The 26,687-nt window shown below is 44.7% G+C and overlaps 1 long non-coding RNA gene across 1 annotated transcript; it reads right to left on the bottom strand.

Annotated features, from left to right (window-relative positions):
- Positions 1–50: 50 nt before the first annotated feature.
- LOC147668414 (uncharacterized) lies at positions 51–26,687 on the bottom strand. The gene is made up of 2 exons (XR_015304069.1): positions 26,557–26,687; positions 51–813 (listed from the first exon to the last, which is right to left on the bottom strand). It is a non-coding gene; the product is annotated as an uncharacterized LOC147668414 (long non-coding RNA).

Raw genomic sequence — 26,687 nt, 5'->3', positions numbered from 1 at the left:
TGTAAGGTTAAGGATTGTAGTTCTGAAGACAAGGATTTATTTACAGTAGCTATAGCGAGACAGTGCTCATTTAATCCATTTTGATATTTAACAGTTTTAAATATCACTCCTGCACAACAGATAAGGTTGAGGCGATTTACATAGAATTACAGAACAGCACACAATAAAAAGGAAACAATCTGAGATGGTCATGAACAACACAATAAAGTGGTGAATTTTTAACGTTTTCGCCAGAGTGAGCAGAGTGGGTCGAGGTGTTATATCCCGAGGCAGATAGTCTCAAACTTGCGTAACTGGTTAAAAACAGTTGTTGAACAAAGGTGATTTTCCAATCTTTTGGTTGTTAGCGTGCCAGTTTCGGAGTCTTCTTTCAGTGTCTTTTCTTTGATGGTTTGCAGAAGAAACCTTTTGTTATATCTTTCTTTTATGCAGTGTGTGCTTCCTCTCTGAAATTACATGATGCTTTAGATCATGCGTGCTTTAGATGAACGTTATTCTGTCATGCTGAGGCAATTTGTCTTTCTGATAATATTTCAGATGAGGACGTTGTGATTGGTCTTTCTGGCACTATTTCCGATGCTGTGTGGACAGATATGCCTTTGCTCTGGGTTAATGAAATGCAAAATTAGAGACTTCACTTACAGGTATAGTACTTTCCTCAGCTCCCACTTCCTCACCACACCTAGATTTTGGAAATTGTTTAAACTTAGAATGCTGGATGTCCTTCAGTTTTTCAAAATAATCCTTCTTATGGCACTAACATTCAGTTGGCTGGTGCTAAATCTTGCTTTCTTCGTCCGTAATTTCAATCACCTATAGTATTAAAATTAAATAGTTAATACATGTAAATATCCCCAAAAATAATTTACAAGCCATATCAAAGCAGAATTGCAAAATGTTGAAAGTGTTGAGCTGTTCTTCAGACAGAGCAGGGTGTAGAATGGTAGCCTGAGAGTACTTGGATCTAGGAGTGAGGATTTGTAGAATTTCCAACATTTTATTAAGCTCAGAAAGGATACATGTACCCTATGGACTTGTAACATAGAATCCCAAAAGCAGATAACTGGGGGAAACACACAATTCTTCCCTCTGTTAGAAATATCTTTCCCCTTCCCTCCCCTGCTTCACCCATCTCCCCCCAACCAACCACATGCATATATCTACCTCCTGCTTAAAACAAGTGGTAAATAAAAGCAGAAAAAATGTATGAAATAGTGAATGGCATGTGGTTTGACAGGCAGAAGAATCTGTTCCTCGTGGCAACTCCCCAGTACATGGCGTCAAAACTGTAACTGCACGTTACTGGGATAAATCTACCACAAAACAATTACATGAGATTTTTCTGCCACCCCAGTACTGTGCAACTTCTAACAAGGGACTATAAGAGATCTTGGACCGGTCCTGTGACCTGGAGGGTCACACCAAGTGTGCCCTCATTTAAGGCAGAGGACTGTCATGGGTTTAACAGCTAGAGCGGTGATGGCAATGCACCCTGTTGTAAGGACCAATAGCCTGATTAGATCTTTGCATCATGGTCAGTGGAGTGTCTTTCTACTGACACACCCATGTAATGCTCCATTTCTATTCCTGTGCCCAGACTTTGCAATAACATCAAGTGCATGTTTAGGGTGTTGGTGTGCGTAGCATAAATGCAATGTGAGAGTGCGACAAACACCATCTCCTGTCTGCCAGTTGTGTATACAAGTGGGACCATCTATCCCTCATTTATACCAGAGTTCAAAGTCCTCTGTTACCAAGGAATAATGTGCTCTACAAAGTACGCAGGTGCCTGCTGTGGCACCAGGGATGGTGTCAGCCTGACAGTTTATCTAAATTGAATGGACATCACCTGTAAGCTGAATTACTTAATGGAAAAGCTGTGTAACTGTCCTGAAGAGCCTAGAAGTCTGCCTAGAAGCCTGCCTGTCTGGTAAGAAAAGGAAGGGAGTTTCACTATCCATCAGGAAGACAAGGCTGTCCTGGAAAAAGCAAGGTCCGACACATCCTCGTTATCTGTAGGGCGAGCCAGAAAGCCATCCAGCAAGACCAGCTAGTCTGAGGGATGCCAAGACTCTCCCAACAGTTCAAGGCAGAAAATAAAACTCTACGACAACATGATTGTTGAGGCCCAGTAGGACGATTGTGTGCTGCCAACATGCCCATTCAAGGTTGCATTTGCCAAATTCCTAACACAACAAAGTCTGAATCTACTGACTTCTTGGAGAGCCTGTGTTGGGCTTTTAGCTGCTGAATTTCTGACCACTCTGTGTCAGAGGTCCATGAGGGACTACAACTACTCCAGTGTCGAACACCCTGTCTGAGCTTATGCCTGTGGTCCAACCGGCCACAATGTGGGCTCAATTGCTGATGGTCAGGCCTCCAGAGGGGGCTGCACTTACAGACAGGCCAGGTGTGACTGCTACCTTGGGACTGCTTATCTTCAGGCAACTGCAAAGAAAAGAGAGTGGGTGCCCTACTAAATGCAGCACTATATCCAGGACAAAAGCGCTCCACAAAACCTGCTGGTGGGTCACTGCTCTCGCGAGTCTTCGGAGGTGCCATTCAAATGTCGGGAAACAGGAAAGAGACCCAGACAAGACTGACTCATCCTGTGAAAGGGTAAGACACTTACGACAGAGCATACACGCATTGGGGGTAACTGGAGTGACAGAACTGACCCCCTATACTATATTCATGATACTCCTAAATGCTCCTAGAGCGCAAGAGGGTATCAGAACTGGACGCACCTGTCTGCAGCACATGTTAGTCTGGCATGCCTGCACTATCTTTTCACCCGGACAGTCCATAAAGAAGACTTTAGGGTCGCTACGCACATAGCAGCCGCTGCGATCGTCCGCTGCGCGGTCGAGAGTGTGATGTCATTTTATGCTGTCTGGAGGTGGGATCGTCCGGCCAAATTCACCGTCACCCAGCACCTTCCCTATGATGGCGGCAAAACTATCAATCAGTTTCCCCTCCCAGCGCCTGATCGGATGCAGAGGGCAAGGCCACTAAATTAAATGGGTATGGGTAAGTGGGATGTGCAAAATGAGCCATGTGAGCTGCTCCCAGCTTCCGCCTCAGGAGACAAGTGCTCTGTCAATGAAATGCGCTGCTTAGGAGGCGCCTTAAGTACTGACTGGGGGTGGAATCGTCTGGCCAAATGCACCGTCACCCAGCACCTTCCCTAAGATGGCGGCAAAACTAGCAACTAGCATAATGATGGATTCAACCCAGATCTCTTGACTTGGGGTGAATGTTTTGATTTGTTCTGCATTCCGTCCATCAATTGTGTGTCTTTTGCTCTATTATCATTGCAGCACATAAATTCTATACAAGAATTCCGATGGTTCAATTAATAGTGAAACTGCTAATGATATGTTATTTTGATTTGATATCGTACCCAAGTTACCCCTAAGCAGAAACTACTTTAAGGAGAAATTTAGGATTGGTACGTAGAACCCCTCTGTCTTTGTGAACTTGAAAGAAAGGCTCTTGCATAGTTAATGCCTGAAGTTCATCAACTCTCCTTAGTGAGGTTATCGTTATGGGGAAAGCAACTTTCCATGATAGGAATTGTAACGGAAATTTGTGCATTGGTTCAAAAGGCCGGCCCATTAGCCTTGTAAGGACTATGTTTAAGTTCCACTCTGGAGCAGGGGGAATACTTGGCGGTATAACCCTTTTTAATCCTTCCATGAAGGCTTTAATCACTGGTACTCTGAAGAGAGATAGGTGTTGTCTATTTTGCAAGTATGCAGTTACGACTCCCAGGTGTAAACAAATGGATGTGTAAGTTAATCCACATTGCTGTAAATGCAACAGTTAACAAATGATTCTGCACAAACGCATCAAGATGATTGATATTGTTGTTGTTACAATAGGCAACAAAATGTTTCCATTTGCTGCATAACATGCTCTAGTACTGGCTTCCAAGCTTCCTTGAGAATATTTATACAGTCTGGTGGTAGTTGTAAATAACCAAACTCTATGACTTCAGGAGCCAAATCGCTAGGCTGAGTTCTCTGGGAATTGGATGTCTGATTTCTCAATGGCTCTGAGTGAGGAGACAAGGTGTGAGATGTAGCTTTTGATGTGGAACCACTGAGAGTTCTAAGGATGAGAGTACCAAGGTTGACAAGAACATGTGGGGGCTATTAAGATCAATGTGAGGGACATTTGTCTGAGTGTCCGAACCAGTAATGGAATTAGCAGGAGAGGCGGAAAAGGGTAAGCAAATATCCCTGACCAAATCATCCACAGGGCATTGCCTTTGGATGCTGGGTGTGGGAACCTGGATGCAGAGTTTGGGCCTTTTGCGTTGTTCACTGGAAAGCCTCAGTTTTGAAAGTAGGGAAGAAGAACTTGGGGATGAAGTTTGTGAACAGTTAGCCTTGTTGTGTTCTATCTAGGACCCCGATCAATATTGTGACCTCATGCCCCTATACGGCTATAATCAATACATATCCCTATAATGGCATAAACAATCAGAGCCATATTTCAGTAACTCGTCTCTGCAGCTCATGACAGTCCATGACACAGCAGAAGCCACTTCCTTAGATTCCTAGATAACACACCGAGTTCTTTCGACATCTCAAACCCCCCAGCAACCTGGGAAAGCCCCGCTTGCTTTGTTTTGATTAGTAATAGAACTCCTGCGAGCACTGTAAGAACGACCAGTTCTTAATGACATCTTTATTGACGTCTTATGTCCAAAAACTTACGTCAAACTCGGCACCTTTCAGGTATAAATATACCAACGTTGCCTTAAGCAAGCACACGGTGGTGGTGAATACTGGAGCAGAACAGCTGTCCCTTGCAGAGCCCAGCAGATGCGAGAAGCCCACGGACGCTGCCCCTCCCCCTCCTTGACGCGCTGAGAAAGACGCTGTCTTTTCTCCTGCCGAGAAAATCCAGCTCCGGCGTTTCCAGCCTACCCTTGCGGGTAACTGGGATATCGGGTCCTGAGAGGAGATACCAGACCTCCTGCATTCTATTCCAGAGGTACGGTGCTGACTAAACCCTTAGAGAGAATTCTTGAAACAAGCTCTTGGCAAAACCAACTTAACTTAAACTGCTACTTACTTACTCCCTCCCATGTATTAGGCTTAGGTCAGGTACAGAGGGGTAGGCATAGTTAGAAGCACCAGTTGAGGTCGTTAGCTAATGTATATATGAATGTATATATTTTATTCATTTTAACCATCTTATGGCTAAGAAACCATATCAATGCTTTTACAGTATTATTTCGTAATACTCCTTTTACTGTACGCACTTTTCATAATAACAGGTTTTGCAATTGTGGCAATTCATTTCTCTTGCAAGAGAAGGAAGACTGCTGAATAAATAATATATTTTATTGAAAAACGCCCGTCTCTCTATTCTCTGCATCCTGGTGAAAGTAAAATCTGCACAACTGACTGAGTGAAATAGCTGTCTATTGTTTCACACGACTCTAGAGATTGACTCTTATTCTGAGGAGCAAAGTTGTCATGTTTATGCGGTTGTCGGAAGCTGAATCCCTTCTTGTTTGAGCCAGGGAAGCTGATCACTTCCTATTCAGTCAAGAAAGTTTCCAGTGACCTCTGAGCTAGCTGGCGCAAACCTAAATTAAGTCTAACATAGTCAGTAGAGACCTAGAAGACCGCAGTCCTACGTCTACACTGCTGTTTATGTTATTCCAATGCGCAGGGCCTATAGGGAAAATAGGAACTGCACTACATGGCGCCCAACGCTTGGTAAGGCGATAAAACTAACGCAAGACGTTAGAGTAACTCAGTCGTGCTTTTCACACAGACCCTTTCTCCTGTAAATACTCCAATAGACGTCTGAAGTGGTTAAAATCCACCGGAACTTAGTAGGAAGAGATTCCTATGTAAAGTTTCTGGTTTAGTCAACGTTGAAGGATACAGTGTTCCAAGATATTGTGCACCTAATCTTTGTTTACTTGGAAACCTGCTCTGCAAACCTTCATTAATACAATGCAATAAAATGGCAATAACAACGGAACCAATGAAGTCGCAGTAGGCGCGAATCAACAGGGTCCCGATGTTACAGGGATTAATGAACCGGGTGCAATTATCATCCCGGCAAACATAAGAAAATCTATAACTGCAAAATCTATAGAAAACGGACTGACATCACAAGGTGGTACAGTCATTTTCGTGATAGAGGCACACGAATATCGGCAGACAGAGGTATTCTATTCTTGGATAAACTTTCCAGCGGCAACCGCTACAACACACGAGTTTCACTATTACAAAATAGAGGAACCACCGGAAAAGTACGCTCCTTTCGGGGAGATTGAAATCCCATTAAAATACCAAGAGCACCTGCTCTGGTTTAAAGGCGCCCTAAAACATAATGATCACATCACCAGGCTCGGTCCACTAGGTAGACCAGGAGCAACGTGGCCGGTTCTAGCCTGCTACACACCACATCCAGACATTGAAAAAATGTCAAGAGAAGAATTTTTAGCACAGCTAAAATTACTGATTAAAATACATAGACAGTTAGTCCAATATGTAATGCGGACTGCAACAGTCCAAACAGCTGTTAATGTTCCACAGCTGACCCCTCATCAGGAGAACACAAATAAAATTACACCACAAAACATACAATCATGTCTTGGAAAAACTCCTGCAAAACGGGAACAAATTCCTTTCTGGTTAGCACAGAAAATTACTCAAATAGAGGCAGAATTTTCGAATACAACCCCTATTGAGAAACACAGAATTCTGACTATCTGCCTTCCGATGGGGGTCGCACCACATGTGGAGGACTGTGACACTTGGGGTACAGTCTTTGCTTCCATTTACACAAAAACACATGGTGTTCCGTCCATGGCGGTAATACCGGATGTGCTAAAACAAATTCAGAATGAATACGGTCCAGAACCTGCTTTAACTCTTGGTATGAAATTACTGAAAGACTTCAAGCAGGTCTCGGCTATATTACTAGCCAATATAAAAGGAGAAGCAGCATCTGTGGCGATCCGCCAGAAATTGAAAGAAACAGATATAACAGATCAACCAATTGAGCTTGCCAGAATCATAGAAAAATGCTATGAAGAATTAGGTAGAGATAGTTTGGGTGGGAAACCAGTAAAACCCCAACTACTCGAAAATCCTGAAAAATTATTTATTAAAAATAACCTAAACACTCCTAAAAAGAGCTGGGATGGAAATAAACAATCCACTCTCAAAGAAAAAGTTTTCCAGTCCAGAGGAAGGTCTCCTTGACGGAGGGAAAGAACTCCGACTCGAGAACACCAGTCTCCCCAGAGGGAGCACTCTGAGAAAAGATATAACCTTAGAAATAGGGATAACTTGAAAAAGCCTGATAGATATCAAAGTATTGATACACATCCCTCTCGATCTTTTTCGCAGAAATCGGAAAGTAGAGGACGGTCAGACACAAGGGAAGAGCACACCAAGTCCAAAGACAAGGAACCTGCTCAAAGTATAAAATTACAATTCCCAAGGAAGAAGGTAGCCAGTATTAGAGTAATCGAACATGCCGAGAATACTGAGGACACAGCTGAAAAACGGAGAGTGGGCACAGACAATGCTAGACAGTGCAGCAGAAATCACCATAGCTCTCAAGATCCTGATGAGTCATCTGGAGACAGTGGACACGAATGAATACATTCAGGTAGAAACTGCAGACACCAGAGTTAGCGAACTTCATAAGATATACGAAATAACACTGCGTATAGAGGGAGATAAGACTAGAAAAATAAGGGGTCTATTTTGGGATAACCTCTCAAAAGGCTATGATATCCTGTTAGCCGAGAAAGATTGGCCCCAGAGTTTGTCAGGGAGTGCCCTCACGGCGAAGAAATGATTATGCTATTATCACACTAAATATATATATGCAAGGAAATGGGCAGTAGCCCAGGCACCAGCATTATACAAAAATCATGTAGGATGGGATGAGGACTCTCCTCCTCACAAAATCCAGTTAAAAAGTCAACCGACTGCACAAAGGCAGTACCCAATTAAGCAAGAAGCTAAAAAACAGATCAGGGAGATTTTAGATCAACTTGAATACCAAGGGGTAATTGAAACATGCACCTCTCAAATGAACAATCCTTTGTTTCCTGTCTCCAAACCAGACGATTCATATTGTCTAGTCTTGGACTACAGACACCTTAACTCATGTTGCAAAACATTTGCAGTACAAAATTCCCACAGTGCGGCACTAATGAATAACATAGTTCGCAAAAAATACAAAACGACATTAGACATATCTAATGGGTTCTTTTGCCAAAACATTGCACCAGAAAGCAGATACTTGACCGCTTTCTCAATAATGGGGTCACAGAAAAATTTCTGTAGGCTCCCACAGGGATTTAAGAACAGCCCAGGACTATTCTCAGCCAGAGTAACAGAGTTACTACAAATCTATGATGATGAGGCATTATCTTATGTCGATGACATCTATCTCACAGACGACGACTTGGATACTCACTTGAAAAGGGTGAACACCATAATACTTGGGTTCGCAGCAGAGGGTTACAAATTCAACTTTAAAAAGTCGAGATTTGCCCATCTAACAGTCTTATTCTTAGGATACGAATTATCAAGTGAAGGAAAAAGCCTAGCGGACAACTTCTTAGAGAAGTGCGCTGTACTCCAAGCACCAAAACGCTGAAGAACTTACAATCGATTCTAGGCTTCCTGAATTTCGGAAGAACTTACATTCTAGACTACGCAGAGAGGATTAAACCTCTCTACGAATTAATTAAACCTGATTTTAAACCAATCAACTGGACTCAAAAACACACGGAAATTTGAATGAGATCACTGCAAACAGACATGTTAGCGAAAACAAAATTAGAAACACGTGACAATACACGCAACCTTGTAATCAGAGTAATCCCAGGAAGATGCTGATTCACGTACCTGACCTCTAATGAGGGAGAAACGGTACCAATAGCTTACAAATCACATTTGTACACACAAGCAGAAAAAACATTCAGTCTCACAGAAAATACTGTAAAGGCAGTGCAAACTGCTATAGCGAAAGAACGAGCACTAGCACAAGGCAAAAGGATCACTGTTCTCACAGCAGAATCCACCTTCGAGGCACTATTCAGCCCAGTAAACCTGCCTACAGTGTCACTGGATCCGAAATGGATACAGTGGGAAAATTCTCTTGCTGCAGAAGACGTGAAATACTATTTCACCCCGCACATGAAAAAACTGAATGATTTAAAATATGAAAAAGGATGTCCTCTGCCAATCGAAATTCTCCCTCTAGAACAGTACTCCTGTATAATCTATACAGACAGATTTGTACAGCATTACAATGTAGAAGATAAATCCTACGATGCAGCCTGCGCGATTATTAAAGGTCGCTGGCTCTGCGGTAAATTCAGACCGAAAATAACAAAAACTGAATCACTGAGAAAATGTTCGGCTCAGCGAGCTGAAATCAGATCTTTAAAGATGGCTCTTGAAAATGCCGAACGTGAATCCTCGACACTAATCGTGTGCGATTCGCCTTTTTGCGTCAACTCCTACAATAATGATTTGCAGAGCTGGGTTCAAAATGATTACAAGGATGACACAGGTGCCACAATCAAGCATAAGATGCTTTGGAAACAAGTAGTTCTTTTACAGAAAGAACTACAAAAAACTCACGTGATACACACTCTGAGTCATTGACGTGATGGCGTGCATGTTGCAGGGAATTCATTGGCTAATACAGCCATAGCGGAAGCAAGTAAACCGGCTTCCGTAGCCACAAAAAAGCGTTCAGAAAAATACATAGGCGGGGAAACCATGCTGGCAGTTAAAACGTCTTCAAAAGGCAACTGTGCAGCATTACCTGTGAACTATCCACTCAATTATGCAATTTTGCTCGAATCCCTGGAGTGGGGGATAGGGAAATTCCAAACACGAATCGGAGAAAGTTATTAATAGCAGACGCACACATGGGTGAAGGTCCAAGGCACAAACAGATGAAGGAATCTCTGACCGAATTACAATCAGTATACTGGTGGCCGGGGATGAGCCTGCACCATTATAAATTTGTAAAGAACTGCCCAGACTGCGACAGAGACCGCAGTAACGAGTCAAGTGGAGTAATGCCATGGCCATGTATGAAGGTAGCATAGAGCTATCTACACATGCAATCCAGCGTCCTATTCAATGTTCCCTCTAATTTTTTTCCTCTGTGTGCAGCAGTGTAGGGTCTCTGTGCGCTGCAGCCATGGCTATGCGCACGAGGAACCAGACCGTGTGTGTGTGTAGCGCCTAATTTGAATGTCTCTTCTATACAAATTGATACTTTAAGCAGAATAAAGTCTGTACTTTTGCAGACAACAGTGCCCATCACGTCATCAAAAGAAACGTGTGTATAAGAACCAGTTTTGGAATAGAAAGCAGGCCTATAGCCTGTGGAATCGCTGGGGCTACTCTAAACAACCAACGGTTAGGATGCAGGAGGACCACGGGAGACGCGTGCAGTGACTAAACACAGCCGCAGGTTACCATTGACTTTCTATGGGAAACGAAGAAGTTACAAAGTTACAGATTATGGGCACACGGGAGGGAACTACGATGGAGCCCTTTTAGACTAGGACACTAGGAGAGTCAATACCCGCAGGAGCACCAGAGTACTCGAGTTACCTCACCCAGGGAAGCCGGGTGCGTAGGTGTCTTTTCGTGTCGGGTTTCGTCGTCGATTCCAATGGAGAGCTGCGAAGAAGTGCAGAAGGCGACCAGAGGAAAAGTGTCCAGGTTGATCCAAGAGTGGATTGAAGATCTGAAGAACCTGAAAGCAGAAGGGACAGAGTCTGGGTCACTAGCCAGTGACCAGGAAGGAACCAGGCGATTTCGGGTGATTTCAGGTGAAGAAGTGAGGCTTGTCTCTGCAGCCACGAGGACCAGGAGGCGTCGACAATGACCAGGAGCTGGATTCGAGCTGTCCCACGAAGGATCTAGTGGACTGCGGTGTCGGTATCTGGATTGGACCCAACAAGCCTTGGCAAACGCAATCTACGCAGGAGATGAAGATTGGCTTCGGAGCAGACCAGCAAGGTCTGAGGAGCTTATCGTTTGTAGGGAAGCTGGAGCAAGCCTGGAGCAACCAGGAAAGCGAGTTAGTTTTAAAAGAAAGTCTTCCAGGGGCTCACTAGCCAAAGGGCAAGGAACCGCGAAGACGCGTCGAGCTGAAATGCAGGAGCGGGCTCCACGGGACACTCATAGAGTGTGGAGGCCTGTGCGTCGGTGCAAATGTGGCTCGGATCTGGGGCTTCAAGCACCCCAAAGCACAACTTCCAAATACCTCGGAAAGTAGATCCAGCTTGCAAAATGCAGGATGTCCAGGAGTTCCGTATCACGTATCTCGTGTCCGCCACGGGTCTCAGCTTTGCTGGGAACGTCGAGCAGCGTCAGAGATGTCTGGAAGTCTGTGTCCTGTGTCACAGAGTCTTCAGGATCCGGCGTGAGCCTCTACAATGCAGACCGGCAAGATGCTTCTTGGTGCCTGTTTGAACAGGCACCAAGGAGGTGTCTTCCGTCTTCCAGTCTGCCAGTATTTTTAGACACCGTCACAAAGTGGAAGTATACGACGTGTTACGAATTATTTGACTCTTTTTCCAGACATGAAGCAACATCTAGACAACATATATCATTTTATTAGAACAGGAGAAAAACCAGAAAGTATTCACGAAGCCATGGCACACAGGAAAGTGGAGATTCAAACTATGATCTTACAGTTTTTGATAAATTGTTTGATAAGGGAACAAGACCAGCCAGGTAAAGATAAAAACGAGATGAAAACTCTGATAAAATGGAGTGACAACATAGCCGATGGTAAACATAGTAAACAAGGTTGTATAGAATCTATGTACAGAAAGATCTGTAAAGAAATTATAGAAATACACGCAAGGGAAAAAGAAGCAAGAGAAGCCGAGAAAACGGATGGTGATGTCTCAGAAGACAGTGATATAGAAGCTGAGGATCCAGACAGAATAGCATATGTAGGTAGGGCGAACCCCTTTGACAGACCCATACGCCCAGAATGCAAGAAACGTTTTCTTCCTCCCATACCAGAACAATGTTCTCTTGAGCATCTATTCCAAGCTACCGATAAGGTATTGAAACATCGAATAGGTTACAGTGAACTTAGTACTATGCCTGAACAAGAACTAGCCCGGTCAGCAGTCCAATGGGCCGGCAATTCTAGTGTATATCAAGATGACGTAGTAGCCCAAACATTTTTTAATCTTTCCCCAGACGAACAGCGACTAGCTGGTATGTACATGATCCAACACCTCATTACACTGTATGAAAGTCAGCATTCTGATCCAGGTCCCCTACATAATGTATTGGAAGAGTTACTCCTAAAAAGATGGAGAGGCCTAGGTACCGATTTAATTAATGTCATTCTAGAACAGAGACACAAGTACAGAACTTTCCTGACTCCACATTTTGTTCCCGTTCCACCCCCAGTAAGGAAAACATTTTACATAGACAGACAGAATCCTTTACGAGAAGTTCATCCTGTTCAGACAACGGGGGGTACGCTTCAACGAGTATTTGTTTACACCCCCACAACGAAAATGGAATTATTGGAAATGAAAAAATTAGTACCGTACCATGATAAAGACCCTGCAGGGTCTCACCGCGAATTAAAAGACATGCTCCGCATGGGAGAGTATACGTATCCCGATATACTTAAAATGTTAAAAGTACTGTTGCCTGCTTGCATTTACGAGAAACTGAAAGAGAAACAATGGGAGGTGGGAGAGAAAAAGATTGATTGGGCAGCATTAGAAAACGAAGAAAATACACGAGTCCCTGGTACTGGTCTCGGGGACCTTGCCAAAGCAATGCCCGAGTTATTAGTACAGGTTTTGCCAAGATTACTAGCAACTAAAAAGGAAGACTGGGATGCAATCTCAGCCTGCAAACAGAAACAAGACGAAGACACTAGTGATTTTTATTCCAGATTCGAGAAATGTTTCATTATTAATAGCGGCCTGAAAACAAGTAGTGAATCCTATCCACATCTTTTCGTAACCAAATTAGTAGAGAATTCCTTACCACAGGTTAAAAATAGAGTTCTGAAAGTCGAGAGTACATGGCAAGCTAATACTCCTTCCCAAATGTTATAAATGTTACAGTATCACCAGAATCGAATCAGAGAAGAACACGAACATGAACAGAGACGTATTAAAGATACGAAAATGAAAGTACTAGTTGCCCAGTCCGTTCCAGGTGACAGTCAGAAGAGGGGTACTATACAGACTAGTCATTCTGTAGCTCCCGTTAAAGGGAATTGCAACTATTGTAAGCAGCCAGGTCACTATATAAATGAATGTACCGTTTTGAAATACAATATTGCTACAGGAAGGACGAAAGAAAGACCGCGTCCTCCTAGACAAGATCAGGTTCCGCAAAATATTCCACAGAATACGCGATCTCCTCAGAACACACAACAGACAGTAGCGGTACCCCAACCCCAACCCATAGCTGCCACTCAACATGTCACACAGCAAATGTATCAGTATGCTCAGTCAGATTATCCCGATTATCAGCAGTACTCATGAAACAGCCTAGAGAGGGAGGTTGGCTTGCCCCTTATCGAGGTTCCTGTAGATCAAGAGGGTCCCTATGTACATAGTCAGGTATTAGGGAAAGACAGAAAATTTTTGATTGACACAGGGGCGAGCAGAACTACCATCAGTCATGACGAGGTTCCAGGGGCACCCCTCTCAGGCTCACAGAATGTTTCCCTGGGATTTTCAGGAAAGCCTATTGTTAACGAAGTGTCAAAGCCAGTTTCCCTAGAAGTTGGCCCGTTATCCCGTACTACAGACTTGTTACTTACGAAATCATGTCCAGAAAACTTGCTTGGTATTAAAACATTGAAAGCACTGGGAGCAGTGATTTGTTGTTCTCCTGAAGGAGTGAGATTGTTTTTACGTGATTTTAAAGGTCATTATGTGTTAAGAGATTTTGATCCACGATTGCAGAATGTACCACAACATTTATGGACACAAGGTCCGACTGATGTAGGTTGCATGCATATTACGCCATATCCCGTTACTCTCAAGCAAGGAGTTGTACTACCCCGAATCCGACAATACAAGTTGCCACCTGAGGCTGTAGCAGCCTTATTGAAAATTATTGACGAGCTCATTGCTCAAGGAGTGGTTGTAGAAACTGACTCCAATGTATGTAATTCTCCAATCATCCCGATTCTTAAACGAACTGACCCAAATGCACCTCCAGTCTACAGACTGGTGATCGACCTTCGAGAATTAAATAAATGCATCATACCCCAGTACCCGGTAGTCCCAGACATTTCTTCCCTATTGACTGCCATTGATTCCGAAGCAGCGTTCTTTACTGTCATTGACCTCAAGAACGCCTTCTTTAGTGTCCCCATTCATCCAGAAAGCCAGTACCTTTTCGGATTCTGTTTAAATGGCCGTAGCTTCAAATTTGCACGTGCACCTCAAGAGTTCACAGAAAGTCCTAGTATTTACAGTCAAGTACTGAAACGACAACTAGACAGTATTCACATGCCAACTGACACTGCCCTGCTCCAGTACGTCGATGATCTGTTAATCACAGCCCGTACAGAACGTGACTGTGAACGTGCATCACTGACAGTCTTGTATTTTTTGGCCGAAAAGGGGCATAAAGTATCCCCTTCGAAGCTCCAATTCTGTGCCCAGCAAGTGGTTTACTTAGGACACTTGCTGTCCAAGAGGGGGAGACAGCTGACACCTGAACGCATCCAGTTAATTGCACATTTGCCACAACCCAAGACACAAAAGGAAGTACGGGCCTTCCTTGGCCTCACTTCTTACTGCAGACAATGGATTCCCCAGTATGCATATCTAGCCAAGCCACTCATACAATTGACAACACAGGAGGCAGCAACTTCGACTGTCCTCCCTTGGACTCAGGAACATACACTTGCTTTTGACGAATTGAAGAAAGCCCTATGTCAAGCACCTGTTTTAGCGACACCATGTTACAGCAAACCTTTTACACTTTTTGTCACTGAACGCGACGGTACAGCATTGCCTGTCCTCACACAAGATCAAGCAGGAAAACACAAGCCCTGTGCCTATTTTTCTAGTACATTGGATCCAGTAGCCCAGGCTCTGCCTGCGTGCTTGAAATCAGTTGCAGCAACAGCTCTAGCTATCAGACAAAGCGATTCCATAGTATTAGGACATCCTCTGACAGTACAGGTTCCACACTCCGTGGAAGTTCTTTTAAACAGAACACAGACTCAACACTTAACCATAGCACGACTGACAGGATATGAACTGACATTGTTTCAGCCACACATAGAAATTAGACGTTGCAACATACTGAACCCAGCTACACTGTTACCCTCAGTTACAGCAGATCCCGTACCACATGACTGTGTGGAAGTCATTAATACCGTAACAAAGCCCAGACAAGACTTGACTGACATTGCATTGACTGACCCCGACCTGACACTTTACGTGGATGGTTTATGCATGAGAACAAGTACAGGAGAGCTAGTAGCCGCATATGCAGTGACTACTGAAACTGAAGTCATAGAAACACATCGTATTGACACACTGTCTGCTCAAGCAGCAGAGCTCATCGCTCTGACCCAAGCCTGCGTACGAGCCAAGGACCTGAAAGTAAACATATACACGGATTCACAGTACGCATTCGGAGTCGGAGTCGTGGCAAGAGAGAGGTTTTCTGACCTCCCACGGTGCCAAGATACAGCATGGTCCCCTCATTCAAGCTCTGTTAAAAGCAATACACTTGCCTACAGCCATAGCCATCATGAAGTGCAAAGCACATACGAAAGTCACTGATTTTATTTCCCAGGGTAACGACCTGGCAGATCGAACAGCCAAGCTTACAGCTCAGACTCATACAGACATTCCAACTGACACGACAAAGACAGATGTACCATCACTGACACATTGCATGACAGCCAGGGATCCCACACAAGATGTAATTGACATACAGACACATGCCACTCCAGACGAAATCAAGAAATGGTCTGAACAAGGAGGGGTCCAGACAGATCAGGGATGGTTGACGAAGGGAAAGGCCACATGGTTTCTCCCCGACTCTATGGTTCAAGTTATCATCAATACAGCACATAGTCCAGCACACTTAGGAGAAAAAGCCATGTTAGACAGCATCCAGAATATATGGTTCAACAAGCATTTACGTGCAGCAGCGAAACAGAAAGTACGTACCTGTATGATCTGTTGCCAGTTCAATCCAGGCAAAGGCATTCCCGTGGAACAAGGTGGATTTCATCCTCCTGACCACCCTTTTGAAGTCCTCCAGATGGATTATATCCAGATGGACAGATGTCGCGGATTCAAGTACGTCCTTGTAGTTGTATGTGCCCTTTCCAGATGGACAGAAGCATATCCAGTTCCAGATTACACTGCCGTAACCACTGCCAAGCAGTTGGTTCGTGAATTCTTCCCACGATATGGTTTGCCCCGTGTCGTGTATTCAGATAATGGACAGCCATTCTCGTCCGAGGTTATGAAACAGGTATCACTCCTGTTAGGATACCAGTGGAAATTCCACTGTGTACGACATCCCGAGGCAGCTGGCCTTGTAGAGAGACACAATCAGACGCTGAAAACACGTTTAGCGAAGGTCTGTGCAGAAAAAGGCGTAGATTGGATGGTAGCCCTGCCGGTTGCCCTCTTTTACATGCATATGGTAGCCCATTCTAGAACTGGTTTGTCCCCCTATGAAATCATTTTCGGTCGTCCCCCAAACATGTGGGGTACGCCTATGCCCCGCAAAATCACAGATGTTGACAGTAACATGCTGACAGATTACCTAGCTTCCTTGATGTCTGCACTACACTCTTGTCGTTCACAGGTCGCGGCTGCCTTCCCGGACAACACCCAGGTGAAACCGCATGAAATCGTTCCAGGCGATCTGGTCTGCGTGCGCAATTTCGATCGCTCAAGCCCTCTGGAGCCCAGGTGGAAGGAACCCAAACTGGTGTTGATGACCACGCGGACCGCTGTGAAGATCGAAGGAAGGAAGGGGTGGCTCCACTCCAGCCACGTGAAGAGATTTCGTGGACTGTGTCCAAAGACTTTTTTCAAAGACTGCCCTGATACAGACTCTAAACTCCCCCTGTTAGAAAAAACTCCGCAACAGGAATACAGAACTAAGTTGAGGTCTAGTAAGTCAGACAGCGTTTAATTGTTTAAGTCCCCCCTGGGTGAAGCGGTTAGACAGGTTTCTGACATGTATGAGATAGACCCACATAGTGAGAGAGATAGACAGAAAGTCAAGAAAATGAAATACTGTAAGAATCTGCACAGCAGATGCATTATCACGTTACTTTTTATGTTTTTTCTGAGTCTTACGATTATTGGTATAAGCTGGACTTTACATGTTTTCTTTCCTCCTCATGGTTCACACGTACATGTTTTTTTCAATGATACCGTAGAGCACACTTTCAGTGACCTGCCCCCACACGAACTCTCCTATCGACTTGCACTGCGCAACAACACCTTTATCAGTATGTTACACCATTCTCACCAGACCAGCAATGTCACAAATTGCTGGGTATGTGGCCGACTCCCTCCCTATCAGAAATACAAGGGAGCTCTGCCTCTTTTTCCTTATCCGTTTTCACACAATGGTTCGTGCGGAGCATGGTTTACTTTAATGTCATCATTAGACAGCAAGTCCAAAGTTTCCCAAGGCAATTGGATATGGGGAGACTTGAATACAGTTATGAATAGAGCATGTTTCCCAGACAAGGAAGGTCTTCCCCAAAGGACAGGAACTGATCTAGAAAATGAAGTGTATGGATTAGGGAATTTTACACTTAATCTTATGATTCTGAACGTCCAGTCCGAGACTAATGTGGACTTGCCATCTATAACAGTTTTACCAGTGAAAGGTGAATTATGCGTTAGAAAGAATGGTTCAGTACACCTAGGACACAGTGATTGTAGTACTGTGGTCGAATACAGTGATAAAGGAAAGTCTACTTTCAAAGCTTCCCGCCATTCCTATTTTATTTGTGGGTCAACAGCTTATGTACGTCTGCCCTTAGATTGGGATGGAACATGTTACATTGCATTCCTACTGCCACCTGTTTTTCTAGCCCCACCTGATTATCATCGAAATTCACGTCTTGTGCATGTAAGACATAAGAGAGATCTTCCTCCTGTTATTGATTATTCCGAATCGGCATGGGATCAGTATAAGAATTACATTAAAGGTTACTTTTGGTTTATAGGTCCTGTCCAAAACAATAATAAATAATACGTAGATTGACACGTACCCTTGAAGCAATAGTGAATGAGACTACTTTTGCCCTAGGTAACTTGACCTAAGAGCAGTCTGCTATGAGACTTGTTGTTCTTCAAAATCGCCTTGTCCTTGACGTCATCCTGGCCGATAGGGGCGGGGCCTGTAGAGTGATCGGATCTAGTTGTTGCATTTTCATTCCTAATAATGCACCGTCAGTATACAAAGCCATCACAAGGCTTCATGAGATAGCTCACCAGATGCACCAGAATCCAGGCACCTGGACTTGGTCCGGTTGGTTCTGGAGTGTGATATCCGCCTGGGGATGGAAAGTACTGTCATTCCTAGGAATAATACTCCTTATAGTATTCAGTTGTTGTCTTTGTCTACAATGTGGGCCAGCGATTTGCGGCTTGTGCGCCACAGCTTATATTCCCCGTCCACGCCCACGATCCCGTGCTCGAATGAGAAAGGACGAGCAAATGATGTTATATGAACAGATAGATGGTCTCATGAACATAGATATATCCTGAAGGGAACGTAGGGGACAAGGAGGGAATGAGGAAAATCGAATTTTATATGACCAGGTATGTCCCCTATCGTGTACCCCAACGTCCCATGTATGTGCATGACCTCCATGCATTTTCCCTCCATGGCCGAAAATGAAGACGCAAATGCATTTGCGTCCAACGTTAACATGTTATCTACCAAGTCCTCCAAGAAAGCAACATTAATTTGGTTTCTAAACCCATGTTGCCAACGTCTTTACATAGTGCACTTTTAAAGCGAAGCCACGTTTTCCTGGCTCTGCCGAGCTAGGCCCTGAATGGAGGCTCTGAAGTCTCTTCTGTCTCTGAAAGCTGCCGTTTAGGTATGCATCCCTGACCTCTGCCTTACTTCCTGCCCAGCGAAGCGGTGCCCGGCTCGGCCTGGTCTGCCTGCCAAGACAGTATTTTGCCTACAGTTATCTGCTCAGCCTCCTCGAAAACACATTCCAGTCTAGTGAAATAGGTAAACATATTCCCGGCTGCAGAGTAAAGGGCCCGGCCTTCCTGTCTCCTTGCAAGCGATTTACAGCACCCGTTACTATGGTAGGCCCATGGCCCCCGCGCATTGTACCAAGACACGTATGCACTCCTTAGTATTCAGTGATGTATGGCCCCTGCCCGAGAGACCTTTTACTTCAGACAACACATCCTCCAAACATGAGATATCAGATAGGCTATAGGTGCAGGTCGTTCTGACATCCCAGACACCAAGACTCTTCTACTAGAGCTAAAGTCAAGTCCCCCAGCTCTCCCCAGTTACACGTCCTTACCACGTCATGCCAGTTGCGCGCGCATATAGAATAAAGGTTTCTGCTGACCCTGCAGAATCCTCCTATGCATCCACCCACTTATGACACTTTTTGTGACGTTTCTAGCACACACCTCCGTGTACGCCTATTACACGCCTTCTTTTACGCCCATATGTTCTTATCTTCTTCTTTTCACTTGTCACGCCTACTGTATTCAATGCAATTATACTGTTTTACTATATATAATGTGTGATGTTAATAATATGTTGAATATCCCTTCCTGAACCCTCGTGGTGATGGAACTAGATGTCCAGCTTCTCGAGTTGCTTAATTAAAGCCCGTATGACTCAGATACCACGGACTCTGCCTCTCATTTTATTGAGCTATCCTTTATTGTCATTTAATGTATAGAAAAATAGTCCGGTAAATTTTATTTACCACAGTACCCTGGGAACCCTTTCGAAATTGCGACTGCATTACCACCCTCTTGAAGAGGGTGGTAATTTGCAAGTGCTTTGCGACCGCAATTGTGGTCACAAAACATTCACACATAGCATTGCGGACGCAATTAGGAAGGGAATGCCCCTTCCTAATTGCGACTTGCAATTCTTAAATAGAGAGTCGTAAATAAACTGCGACTTGCTATTTTGGAATTGTACACGGCCAACAGTGATTTTGCATGTGCAAACGGGTTCGCAAACCTGTTTGCGCATGCAAGATCACGTCGTACATCTGGCCCACTGTGATTGACTCCACTGACTCGCTAGACATTGTTGCAGAGGACGCATGTGAAGCTTGCATGAGGTACGATTGCAACGTAGGATGCAATCATTCCCAGCAGATGCATGAAGACTTTGGCGGGTAATGATTGGTTGAGTTGAAATTGTAATAGTGTGGCCTGGATATTGTGAATCCTGGCTATATTGGGAGTGGCTAGAGCTTTGAGAGTGTTGATGGAAGCTCCCAGATAAGATTGCACTTGTGCCGGAAACAGGTGAGATTTTTGTGCAATTATTGTAAACCCCAACTGGTGAAGTAGATGTACTGTTGTCTGATTGTGTAGTGTCCTTTGTGAGAGAGAGGATGACCTGGGTGTCGTGGGGGTAGGATACTATACTGAGTCTGTGCTGTTTGACGATGGTGGCGAGGAGGGCCATGTAGATATTGAAGAGCGTGTGGCAGAGCGAGTATCCTTGTGGTACTCCCCAGTTGATTTCTGTGGGTTTGGAGAGGAAGGGTGGCAGTCTGATTCTTTGGGTTCTGCCAGTGAGGAAGGAGCGGATATAGTCAAGGGCGGTTCCCTGTATGCCGGCGTCGTGGAGTCTGCCGGTGAGTGTGCGGTGGGGGACGGTGGAATGCCGCAGAAAAATCAAGTAGGATCAGAGCTGCAGTGTGCCCTTGGTCGAGGAGGGTGTGGATGTTGTCTATGGCAGCGAGGAGAGCGGTCTTGGTGCTGTGGTTGCTGCGGAATCCAGATTAGGAGGGGTTGAGATGGGAGTTTTCTTCGATGAATTTTGTTAGCTGGGTATGGACGATCTTCTCTGTGACTTTGGAGGGAGATGGGTCGGTAGTTCTTGAGGTCGGTGGGGGCGCTGAGGGCTTCTTGAGCAGGGGTCTGCCTTTGGAATTGTTTCCTCTATACCCTCCTCTGTAGAAACCTCTAGAGGAAAAGGATTTTATGTTACCTTTGCAAGAGGAAGCATTTTAGTCTGAGGATGTTGTTTCGGACCCTGCTGTGTAAAACGAGCGGCGAAAGGAGCCTCTATTGGATGGGGACTGGAGTGCTCCAATAGATTTTGCTACTTCAGTGTCCTTTTTATTCTTTTCTAAGGATTGGTCAACTACAGGACCAACCAGGTGTTCTTTGTCAAAGGGAGTGTTCAAAACGGGCTGTTGAACCTCAGGAAACCCTGAGATCCTAAGCCATGCACGCCTTCTGTGGAGAATGCTAGTATTGATCTCCTGAGCTGAGATCGTAAGCCATGCACACCTTCTAAGGAGAAGGCTGGTATTGATCTCCCGAGCTGGAATCCTAAGCCATGCATGCCTTCTGTGGAGAATGCTGGTATTGATCTCCCTAGCTGAGACCCGCCTAAGCCATGCACGCCTTCTGAGGAGAATGCTGGAATTGATCTCCCGAGCTGAGACCCTAAGCCATGCACGCCTTCTGTGGAGAATGCTAGTATTGATCTCCTGAGCTGAGATCCTAAGCCATGCACGCCTTCTAAGGAGAATGCTGGTATTGATCTCCCGAGCTGGAATCCTAAGCCATGCACGCCTTCTGAGGAGAATGCTGGTATTGATCTCCCTAGCTGGGACCCGCCTAAGCCATGCATGCCTTCTAAGGAGAATGCTGGTATTGATCTCCCGAGCTGGAATCCTAAGCCATGCACGCCTTCTAAGGAGAATGCTGGTATTGATCTCCCGAGCTGCGGTGTCTGCCTCGTCTAAAGCACATCTCATTGAGGACTTAGAAATGAGTCTCCCCTCTTCAACTAACTGCTGTGCCTTAGTTTTGTGTTCGCCTGGGAGATATTGGAGCATTTGCTCCATCTCATCCCAGTGTGCCCTGCCGTACCTAGCTAGTAGGTCCTGTGTGTTTGTGATGCGTCAGTGGTTAGGGGCTTGAACAGCTACTCGTTTCCCCAAGGCATCTGTAAGTTTGGATTCTTTATCTGGGGGAGGTGCATCTCCACAGGTTTGCGAGTTAGCTCTTTTGCAAGCGTTGGACACTACTAGGGAGTCAAGAGGTAATTGTCCCTTAATAAACGCAGGATCTGATGGTGAGGGTTTTATTTTTTATCTACCCTTGGAGTTAAAATACATGCTCTGACAGGATCTTTAAAGAGATCATCTGCATGCCTCATCATGCCTTCAAGCATAGGGAGTGTTTGACTTGACCTGTGCGTAGACTCAAGTGTTTCAAATAAAAAGTCCTCCTCTAATGTCTCTTTATGTATGGTACCCCCATGATACTCTGCTGCTCAAGCAATGAGCTGATCATAAGCCATATTATCATCTGGTGGTGATGGCTTTGCTGGGTAAAGGTCTGGCTCATTGTCTACTGGAGGTCAATGGTGTAATCGTTCCATGGGTCTGCAGGCAAATGAGCATCATCATCACCTTGTCCACATCTGGATCTGGATGTGGAGATCCCTGAGGTGTTATGTGTAAGGGCTCTTTAATTATTAACTGTGGAAAAGAAGGTGGAGGTAGGGAGGGTTGTGACGCAGGATAAACATGGCTAGTAGCCATCTCCTTCCTCTTTAAGGGAATCTTATCAGAAGTGTCCTCTCCAGGATGCTTGTGCTTCGCTGGATTTATGTCCAGTATCAGGATTCATTACAAATGTATTTTGTATGGGATCCAATTTGGCCTTAAGGACGTCTAAAATTGGTTCTGGAGGCTCAAGAACATTGTCCTCGGTAGTCGGCTAGTCTTTAGAATGTTTCGGCTCAGAAGCGAGATTGTGTTTCGAAGCAGAGGGTTTTGGCTCCGAAGCATGATTGTGTTTCGCGACGGAGGGTTTAGGCTCCAAACCAGATTTGTCCTTGGAGCCTGATGATTTCGGATCCGAAGGAAATTTCTTCTGACTCGATCCGGAGCTGGAAGGCTTGACGGTTTGTTTTGGTGCCGAGGGACGTGGCGTTGGAAACATTGTCTCGGTGCCGACTTTGACCAGAAGGCAGAGGTGGTGCCGTAGCCTTATGAGTTTTAGAAGAGGATTTAGGGGGCAAGGGTTCTTCGGTACTCACTGTACCATGTGCCGAAGGCACATCTTGGGACTCCAGATAGATTTCGAGCTCGGAATCAGACTCTGGAATCGAGAGGGCCTCTTCTTCTACGGAGGATGCTTCTATCTCTTCTTGGTCAGATTCTTCTGCAAAGATATCCAGAGTGTGTTGAATGCTTTGGCGCTGCCTCTCTCGTCATCGAGCCTGATGATCGGGTAGAGTCCTCTTGGACCACAACGACTTACAAGCGTCGCAGTCTTCCTCCTTGTGCTCCGGAGAGAGGCATAAGTTACAAACTTGATGTAGGTCGGTGTGAGGGTACTTGGTGTGGTACCAAGGAAAGAAATGGAATGGAGTCCGTTCCATTTATAGAAGGCTGGCCCTACGTAGCCCGACGGTTGCCCGCAAGGTTTTCTATCGAAAATGGATAGTTTGTTGATTGATCTGAAACGCAGAGAACAAAGAAATGCATACTGAAACAATACTGTCGAGGGTAAAGTGGACTGCCTACCAAGGGGAACCTGAAGAACGGTTTCGGAGCGCAGCAATACACATCCAAACCCGCTGGGGGTAAAAAACTATCTAACAATGGAGTCAATGCCCATGTGCACTATCACCGAAAGGAAGAGTCACCTTACCTCGTGACTGGAAAGACTTCTTCAAAGAAAAACAACTTGCAAACATCCGGACCCAACACAAGATGGCAGGAGTATGCAAAGCAATTACATCTACAGCACACATGCCTCAAACATAGGATTAATGGCCCCGAATCCCTGCCGTGGTATCTGGTCATGTTGTGGCTGAGTGTGCCATGTGATACGGCATGCTATAGTGCTTGGTGAGATTTGGTCATTTTTGACAAGGTGAAGTGTTGAACGGTTAGGGACATTTTGATTTTCTTTGTTTTTGGGATCATGTGATATAGTGCAGTACCTACCGTGTGATGTAAATAAATTACATTGCTAATATACCATAAGGATGTGGGGTGAGTGTTTTTAGAACCAAAGCCTTGCTGATTATATGCAGAATAACAGGTCTGGGAGGTCACTATTGACTAGAGCAGGTTAGCAGCTGCATAGGCCTTGGGCATTGATCCTATTGAGGATAATATGTGACGGGCCACTGGTGACTGGAGCTGGCTAGCAACAACGTTGGCCTCTGGTATTCATTACAGGCAGGGTAACAATGCATGTCAATATTGACTGGAACTGGTTGGCAGTAGAGTTGACCTCTGGTTTTGAATATTAGCAGGATTTAAGGTACAGGGGCCACTACTGACTGGAGTTACTTAGCAGGATAATAGGTCTCAGGGAGCCAATACTGACTGAAGCTGGTTAGTATGATCACTAGTCCCAAGGTGCTACTAATGACTCAAGTTGGCTAGGATGATAACAGGTCCCAGGGGCCAGTACTAACAGGAGCTGGCTAGTAGGCTTACATACAGGTCCAAGGGGCCACTACTGACTGGAGCTGGCTAAAAGAATAACAGGCCCAAGGGTGGTGGGGGTGCGAGTGGCACCAGTGACCGGAGTTGGCTAGAAGCATTGACGACCTTTGGTATTGATTAAATGTAGGATTCCAGGTCACAGGAGACACCGCTGAATACAGCTGGATAGCAGCAGTGGTGGCCACTGGGAAGAAGGAATTGAGCATAACTGGATATACTGGTTTCTTTAACACCGATTTGGTTACACATGAATGCCACAACGTGCATTGATATATTGCATCACCAAATTACAATATTCTTATATTAATTTGATGTGTCTGTTCGCCTTAATGTGCCTGCAAAGTTATATGATTCTATTAGGGCCCAGAACCATTTTATTTAGTGATGTCCATCTGCACACTTTCCTGCATCTTGTAGTAAATTGAATATTGACAAACAGAAGTGTTATTTCCAGAAACAGTGAATTCTTCAGCTTTTCTGTGTATCTTTGATCTGCACCTCATGGACTCCTCACAATCCTCTCGAGAGAAGATCCTGCCTCCTACTCATTAGTGTTGTTTTAGTAACTGTTTCTATCTCGTGTTCATGTTTCATTGACTTGTATTAGGAGAAAAGTGTATAAAAATACATTGTGTAGCATTAGCATTATATACTCCAACTTGCTTTAGGGCGGATGCTCTCGTCCATTGCACAGACAATTGTCACTTGTTAGTTTGCTTGGCCTTTTGCTATTTTTGCATTTAATGTATGATAGATTTGTTGGCCTCCTGGTGTGTTGTGTTTTATTTTACATATCGCAAGAGATGAAGAGGAAAATGGCAGTCCAGTATACACATTCTTCATATAAATCAACTCACAGTATACTGTTCTGGAGGTTCAGTCCAACAGACATTATCTCTAACTGAACGCAGGCACCCTAGGAAGCATGTGCTTTTCAAACCAGTTGCCCTCTGATGCGGCGTCCTCGCTATTGGATAAGTCAGTATGCCCTGAATTTTAGGAGGGTTATCGTATCTAGTGCACTCTGTTAGACAGCGCTCACCTGTGGTAGTAAGATGGTAATAGGCACCTTATCACCTATGCACGTGCAGGGCTTTGAGTTACAGAGCTCCTCACGCTGTGGAGAAGATTAGGTCACATTTACCCATTTTCCCATATTTGGTCCTGATGAAATGCCAACAGATTGCTCCATGACTACACAAGGCATGAAAAAAGTTGGCCTGAAGTATAGACTCCAGCTTTCCAGCAGGTCCATAGGTGATCGACAGTTTCACACAGTGATAGGGGCCATTAGTTCCTCAATTTCTCTGCCACTGTTTTTAATCTCAACATGGACCAGGAAGATCACATTAACTATATTGCGGCAACTGGTCGATAGTTGATCTTATATTCAGACTTTCACCAATCTCACATCTTATGACACAACATCCTCTGTCCTACTATGTTCAACTGGCGTACTTAATAAAAGATCTCCAACAAAGTGCTCTCTTGTGGTGCCCGCCAGGGATTGTAGGGTCTGCCTGGTGAGGAGTATATCCCAATGATGAAGCATGTCACCTTCAGGTGAGTGAACGCAACTTGTCTTAAAAGCACATGCTTCCTAGGGTGTCTGCGTTCAGTTACAGATAATGACTCTGGGACTGAACCTCCGGAACAGTATACTGTCATTTGATTGTGTTTTATTTTAACAAATGTACATAGCAGATATGGGCGCTTGCTTGTTTCACAAAAATGATCGGATACCTGCCTCGGAGCGCACTTCTTACAGACGAGTAAGGGGTTATAATATTGCTGCTACAAGCTCCTTACCTGTGCGAGTTATCGGGAACGATGCAGGAGGCAGACCCAAACCAGCCACACGTGGAGATCAATGACAAATACTGAAGAATGAACAGAGCTTCCAAGCTGATGACCATTACTTAAGTGACCCTGAAAATAAA

This window comes from Lissotriton vulgaris, unplaced genomic scaffold, assembly GCF_964263255.1.
Source record: "Lissotriton vulgaris unplaced genomic scaffold, aLisVul1.2 SCAFFOLD_1492, whole genome shotgun sequence".
Classification (NCBI taxonomy): Eukaryota; Metazoa; Chordata; class Amphibia; order Caudata; family Salamandridae; genus Lissotriton; species Lissotriton vulgaris.
The sequence above is the reverse complement of the archived record's forward strand: the minus strand, read 5'-3'. Positions and strand labels throughout refer to the sequence as shown.